The sequence below is a fragment of the Amblyomma mixtum genome, chromosome 10 (assembly GCF_055824585.1).
Source record: "Amblyomma mixtum isolate Tamu chromosome 10, ASM5582458v1, whole genome shotgun sequence".
NCBI classification, from domain to species: Eukaryota; Metazoa; Arthropoda; class Arachnida; order Ixodida; family Ixodidae; genus Amblyomma; species Amblyomma mixtum.
The window spans coordinates 79,469,784-79,476,456 of record NC_143021.1 but is presented as its reverse complement, the minus strand read 5'-3'; positions in this window follow the sequence as shown (position 1 = coordinate 79,476,456).

The window sequence follows — 6,673 nt, the reverse complement described above, 5'->3', positions numbered from 1 at the left end:
ATGGGAATTACTTTGTGCAGGCGTTGACAGCAATGATAAACATTGATGGCCAAGTAATAGCAGCGATATGGTGAGGAAGGGTGTTCCGGTCAGTCGCTACTGGACAAACAAAATTATTTGGTAAAGGCTTTAGTGCGGGCGCGTGGGCGCAGAACTTGAAGAGGGTGACCGATGCAATATTAGCTTCGTGGTGGGCGTGCGCAGATGTAGGGTTTTTGTCTGAGCGGTGAATAAAAAAACCTGTGATGGGAGAATAGACTTCCAGTGCGGCGAGCAGGAATATTACACAAACCTGATTGCAATTTTGATGATTATAGGCTAATGTCATGTGAGTGCGAAAAGTGAATAAATTTAGCGGCTCTTTTTGTACATATTCGAGGGCATTTGTTTAATACATTTCGTTATAGGACGTTTTAAGTAGTCGAGTGTTTTATTAGCCGTTGATATCAGGTTAGTCAGATGCAAACGCCGGGATAAATGATTGGAAATGGCGATATTTAAGTATTTGTATGACTGGACGAGGTCAACAGGGGAATAAGAAATTGTATACTGAAAGATAAAAGGATTTCGACGGCGGTGAAAGTCATATACTTAGATTTTTTAGGGTTGAGCGTCCTCAGCCACTTCAAACGCCAATTTTTCATATCATTTAGGTCTGCCTCTAAGATTTCCTGGTGATATGGGTTAGTGACTGAACGAGAAATAATGCAGTCATCAGCAAACCAATGATATGACAAGATATGTGCTGGGATAAGTCATTAATGTAAATGAGGATTAACAAAGGACCGTTTACGGAGCCTTGAGGGACGCCGGAGGTGCCTAGAAGCGGGTGGGAGTGTTGGTTGTTAATGAAGACATAAAGCGAGGAATGTGTAAGGAACTCTTTATGCCATACGATGATATTTGGATGCAGGTTCAGCTGGGAAAGTTTTAGAAGCAAGCGTTGATGAGTTATTTTGTCAAATGACTTAGCGAAGTCTAGGAAGATGGCATCAGTTGGTAGAATAATATCAAGGTTTCCCGGAATGTCATGAAGAAACATGCTTGTTGAGTTTCGCAGGAAAAACCTGCAAAATCCATGCTGTGAAGATGGAAGTTATTGAAATCTAGCATTTTCATGATTTGGCCGTAAGTTACATGTTGTATGAGTTTAGGGAGAACACGTTTTAATGAAATGGGACGATACTTAAGAGGTGAATCAGCAGTACCTTTGTTGTGGACAGGAACTACCTCACCCACCTTTCAGTCGTCTGGCATGGTTCCTTCAGAGAGGGACAGTGAAAACAGTTAACAAAAAAGACTAGAACAAACTAGTTTAGTGGTCTTCAAAATTTTTCATTTGATATTCTCTATGCCTGTGGTAGGTGAATTATTTTTTTTCGCAATTTTGCAGGATAACACAATAGTGATGAACGTATGCCTTCCATCACTGTAGAAATAACAAGTGGTAATGGGAAACAGGCACTTTGGATTCATCCGTGAAAACGGATGAAAAAGCACGTTAAATGCGTTTGCACATTCGATGTCAGTCATCGTAACACCATCATTTTTAATGAGTGTGAGAGCGTGCGATTCCTTTGGGTTTGTCATGTTCCAGAACCTCTTAGGGTAATTGACTATCATTTGTGGTAAGGCTACTTAATAGAAGGAGCGCTTAGCATTTACAGTTGCGGACAAGTATGCATGTTCTGTGTCGTGGTACTTTTTCCGCGCGTTTGGGCTTAGTTTTCTGTAGAAGGGTTTCTAGCGCGAACACACGCACAAGAGAGACAAAACGCACACGTAAGCGCTAACTGGTGGGAAGATGAACAAACGTGTGATACCCTTGCCTAGGTTTGGTTTGGTTTATGGGGTTTAACGTCCCAAAGCGACTAAGGCTATGAGAGACGCCGTAGTGGAGGGCTCCAGAAAATTTCGGCCACCTGGGGTTCTTTAACGTGCACTGGCATCGCACAGTACACGGGCCTCTACAATTTCTCCTCCAAAAAAATTCTAGCCGCCGCAGCCGGGATCGAATCCGCGTCTTTCGGGTCAGCAGCCGAGCACCATAACCGCTGAGCCACCGCGGCGGCTACCCTTGCCTACCCGCGTATGCGTTCTTGATTTGATGGCTCTTTTACAACCCTTGTTTTTGTTGTTGTTATTGCCATTATTTCCGTCCCAACTCATCGGCCTATGTAAGGTGTGGCCTTGCGCCAATAAAGCTAGTTGACAGCGCTTGTGTGCGTGCGTGCGTGTGCGTGTGCGTGTGCGTGTGTGTGTGTGTGTGTGCGTGTGCGTGTGCGTGTGCGTGTGTGTGTGTGTGTGCGCGCGCGCGCGCGTGTGTGTGTGTGTGTGTGTGTTTCGTATATCTTGTCTGTGTCTTTGCTTACTCTGTAAACCCTTCTACATCTAGAAGAACTGCCAACGCGCCCAACAGGAAGTTTAAATGGGATTTGTGGTCGCTTAGCTGCAAGAAATGTTTTTTTCTTATTTTTAAGCCTTTGTAGTGGTTTTCTGAAGCAGGGTTACTTATTCGCCTCCTTAAATCTACATGTTGAGATATATTAACTGGTTTGCTTCGCCTAATTAGGTTTAAAACTGTCCAGTTTACATTTACACTTTTGTTATGAAAGGAGGTTTCAAATGCTGACAAAAAGTTAGTTATTTCATTGCTGATTGCTTTGTTGTTTTCTTTGTCGTAGAACCGAATAGTTTTCCAGGAAGTTTCGTTTAATACATGTGCGAAGTCGAAAGTGGCATGAATTACTGTATGGTTGCTAATTTCTCGGAGATGTGTAAGGGATTGTAAGCTCTCTGGATGAGTAGTCAGTATGACGTCCAGAGTGCTAGCTTCTCCTCCTGCAACACATGTCGGTTGAAATACTAGTGGGTGAAATTAAAATTAAGATAAACATCAAGGAACTCCCTCGCCTTTCCTGGCTGATAATGGGCTGCGGCTGATTACTCCGGTCGATATAGGGTACGTGAAATCCCCAAAAAGGAGGATATGTGTCTTAGGGAATTTTGAAACCAGTTGATTTAGAATGTTGAGAAGCTTGCTAGGAAGGTCGGGGCTACTGCGAGGTGGCCTATAACACAAGCCAATTAAGAGTGCCGTGGTTAAGCACGGCACATAAGATATAAAATGTTTATGTGCGACGTGACATCTATGACGAAACACGAGAACTGGTCGTTGATGGCAATTCAAACTCTCCCTCTGCGAGCTTCTTTGCGATCGGTGCAGAAAAGAAGAACATTTGGCAATCAAACAAAATCTCCGAGAAATTTCCGTCGTTGTTCAGCTATGTTTTGGTTAGTACAAGTAGATTGCTGTCTGACGATGTATAAGGTTTCACACGACATCACGTTCCGGCAGGAAGATGCTAATGTTCTGGAAGATTACCGATAACAAAAAGTTCGCACGAGGTGCTCGAGGGGCATAATGCGAAGGCCGGCGAGGAAGTGTTGAGTATTAAGATATTTCTTTAAGCGCTTGATAAGCTTCATCAAAAGCGTAAGGTTTGCGCCGATATGCAGTGTTTTTAAACCTGAGGGAAAAAGACAGACTTTGCCTTTGGAACAGCAACAAGTTGCTTCCGGCAGTTTTACACACGGCGCGAAAAGTCTTCGCCTACGCTGTTGCTTGCGTATTGGAATTTTGGACATTCGGAAAGAACTGACGCTTTAGTTTTCAAGGATATAAAATGTGCCATAACTGGATGTTGCCGGTCTTCAGAGTGTTGTCCGAGGCGGTGGGAACGTCCAATCTCGTTCGTGCTTATTTGGATGTCAAGGTAGTAAGAGCAGTGAAGACGGATTAGGCCTTCGAATTTTTAATAGGTTTCAGACGGGTTAGTATCGGGTAAGCCATAAAAAGTTAGGCTTATTCGCCGGGAGCGATTTTCAGCGTTGTCCAGACGAGCCTTTAGCACACTAACTAGACGCGTCGTTTCGGTTGCAGTGGTTTGAATCGCCTCTAGGTCTGTGCGCAATGTCGACGGATTTTCACAGTAGGTTTGTAATGCGCTAAAACGTGTGGTTAAATCTGTCATACTTTGATCCATTGAAGGCAGTTGACCCCTATCCTGGTGCCCTTCACTTACAAATTTGGTCTGGCCAGAAGACATATTTCTTAGTTCGTCAAGAACAAGGTCTAGATTATCGGGGGCAGGGATAGTGTCAACGTCGCAACACAACAGTAATAAAAAACCGAACAACATGGAGGCACTGGACACTTAAACAAGGCAACACTGAGGGCTCGAGAGATGTGTCAAAACTAGTTAATGTTTTTTTTTGAGACTGCAATTAACGCCAACCTGCATGGCGAAGATGAGTGGATTAGACAACTGTGTTGTGGCACAGCCACCGAGGCACAGATTGCCGGGGACGGTCGTTTCTCATTTGTAGTTAGAACCTTGACTGTCGTCGCTGACGATGAGGTCTTCCAGCTGAGACAGAGAATCTCGTTGTGCTGAGCAATTGTTGTCAATGTGAAAGCCAGTGCTTTCACACGTAAAATCCTGGATGTGTACCCCCCACCCCACCCCCCGCCAAAATTAAGCGGCCTAGGCGGTTTGCTTGTGAGGCCTGCTGTGTGCCTCGTTCTGCATCCTAAGTGACCGTAACATCTCTAAAGGGGAATGGCTTCGCATCCTGATCCTCCAAAGCTTTGAACTTCGAGATATGCCAGGGAGCCCCGCTAAAAAGCTTAGAAGCAAACATCTTGGGCTCTGTACATTTGACGGGGGCTGCACCTGCCCTGAAAAAAAGTCACATTTCGTTGCCATAGCATTCAAGCCTCATAACAAAATAACACCGTTTGATTAGTATTAAAATTCGCTGATTGGTCACGTGACACGGCCGACCGCTGATTGGTTGCCTGGGTGTGTGACAGCATTAGACCAGGTGAAAGCCTAGTTGGCAGGTGGCAGTTAGCAGATGACATGGCTGAGAGCTGATTGGCCGACGATGTGTTTCACGCCTTTAGATCCCTTGGCGAGGCAGAGGTTAAATATGCGCCGGCAGTTGGCAGGTGCGCAGGTCACCACATGGCCGAGCGCGGTGCGGGCTCGGTGGCAGTTGGCAGCTGCGCTTAGTTGTGTGCAGACGGGTCCAGAGAGCTCCGTGCATCAGGTTGGAATGCAGCCAGAATTCACGCCGCGTGTCTAACGCAGTGGGTAATCCCCGCAAGAGGACAGGGCGACAGCGGAAGTATGTCGCTGAAGACAGTATCGGCGCCTGCATAGGTTCAGCGTCGGCGGCGAGCAGCAATCACAGAGAAAGGGAAGCGCGCTGAGCGGACTTAAGACTTCTAGCTATCACATTCTCAACACGAGCGTGGGGTGATTGCGTGTGCCTTAAATTTCGCTACAGGTGACGAGAGCGAATAAACCAGCGCCACATCAATACATGAGGGGGCCCAGAGCACCGTACCAGCCATGCAATTCGATATCGTGCATCAAGGCAAGGTTTGCTAAACCTGCCTGAGCCCTGGTGCATATTCCAATCTTCAAGGCAGTGCATTCACATTCTGGACGTCGCCACACTGATGGACCGCGTCGCAGCACTGAACCCGCCGCAGACCGATCATGGCAGCTTGCTGTGCTGTTGCGGAGTGGGCCCTGTTCTCGAAACAGTCGTAGAAGGCAACATGTCGCAGAAAAGCAGTGTTAGAGGCCTTTAAAAAAGATATTCTTTTCGGAAGGAATAATATGAAAAATGCAGTATTTTATCAAGGGGCGGGGGGGGGGGGGGTAATTTAGTCTTGATTATCAGTGTGGTTTACGTCTTCCACCACCGTCAAAAAGGAAGAGCGCGCAATATCGATGTCTTCTGTCGTCAGGTTCCCGACCTTGGCGCTCCGCTTCGGCCGCTCCAGCTTGTTGGACCTATTCAGCCTGGGCGGAGAGCTGCAATTAATACTGCTCTCTTTGGACGAAACCAACCTGCGTGAATATCTCACAGCGCTGGCAAAAAAAGGCATCTCTTTCCTCCTTCCGCGTAAAAACTATTCCACAGGTGTGGCAGTTGCAGATCTCGCTGGCCCGTAGTACATCGCTTCCGGCCACTTTGCGCGCCCAGTGGCTTAGAGCCAGACGACCAAACCGTCGTCCTCACCTTTGCGTTGCTCTGTTTGCCAGCTCCGACCAAAAGTTACCGGCGCTAAGCACGACGAATGCGGTGAGATCCTGGCGATCAAAGCGTGCCCTCTCCTCTAGATTTCGGCGCAACGCTTTCTTACAATTACGAAGGCATGCGCGTGGTACTTCACAAGCGCCTCGCGCACATCACAACCCGCGAAGAGCCAGCGGTCATGCGGCGCCATCGTGTCAGGGGGCCTGATGAATGTGTTGTTCAAATCAAGTGCGAGTGATGACCAGTCCAGCACCTCCTCTACTTTTCAATGCCAGCCGCATCGTTCGCGTCGCACTGGGAGCCTTTCCGACGCCTCAGTTAAGTTTTTCGCGCCGCGGCTTTCGCCAGGTGAAGACACTATGGGAGTGGTAGGGTAGGAGGACGAGAGTCACTCTAGGATATAGGCTGACTGTACTGATCTCTGAGCCTGAATGCGGCCGTTTACGGCTGTTCAATTCCTCCATATTCCATCGTAGGGCGCCACCAACAAGAGTACGTTGCCACAAACCGTTGAGAAGTCGCGAAGGGTAGCCGACGGGGGTGAGCAGGAAAGGAG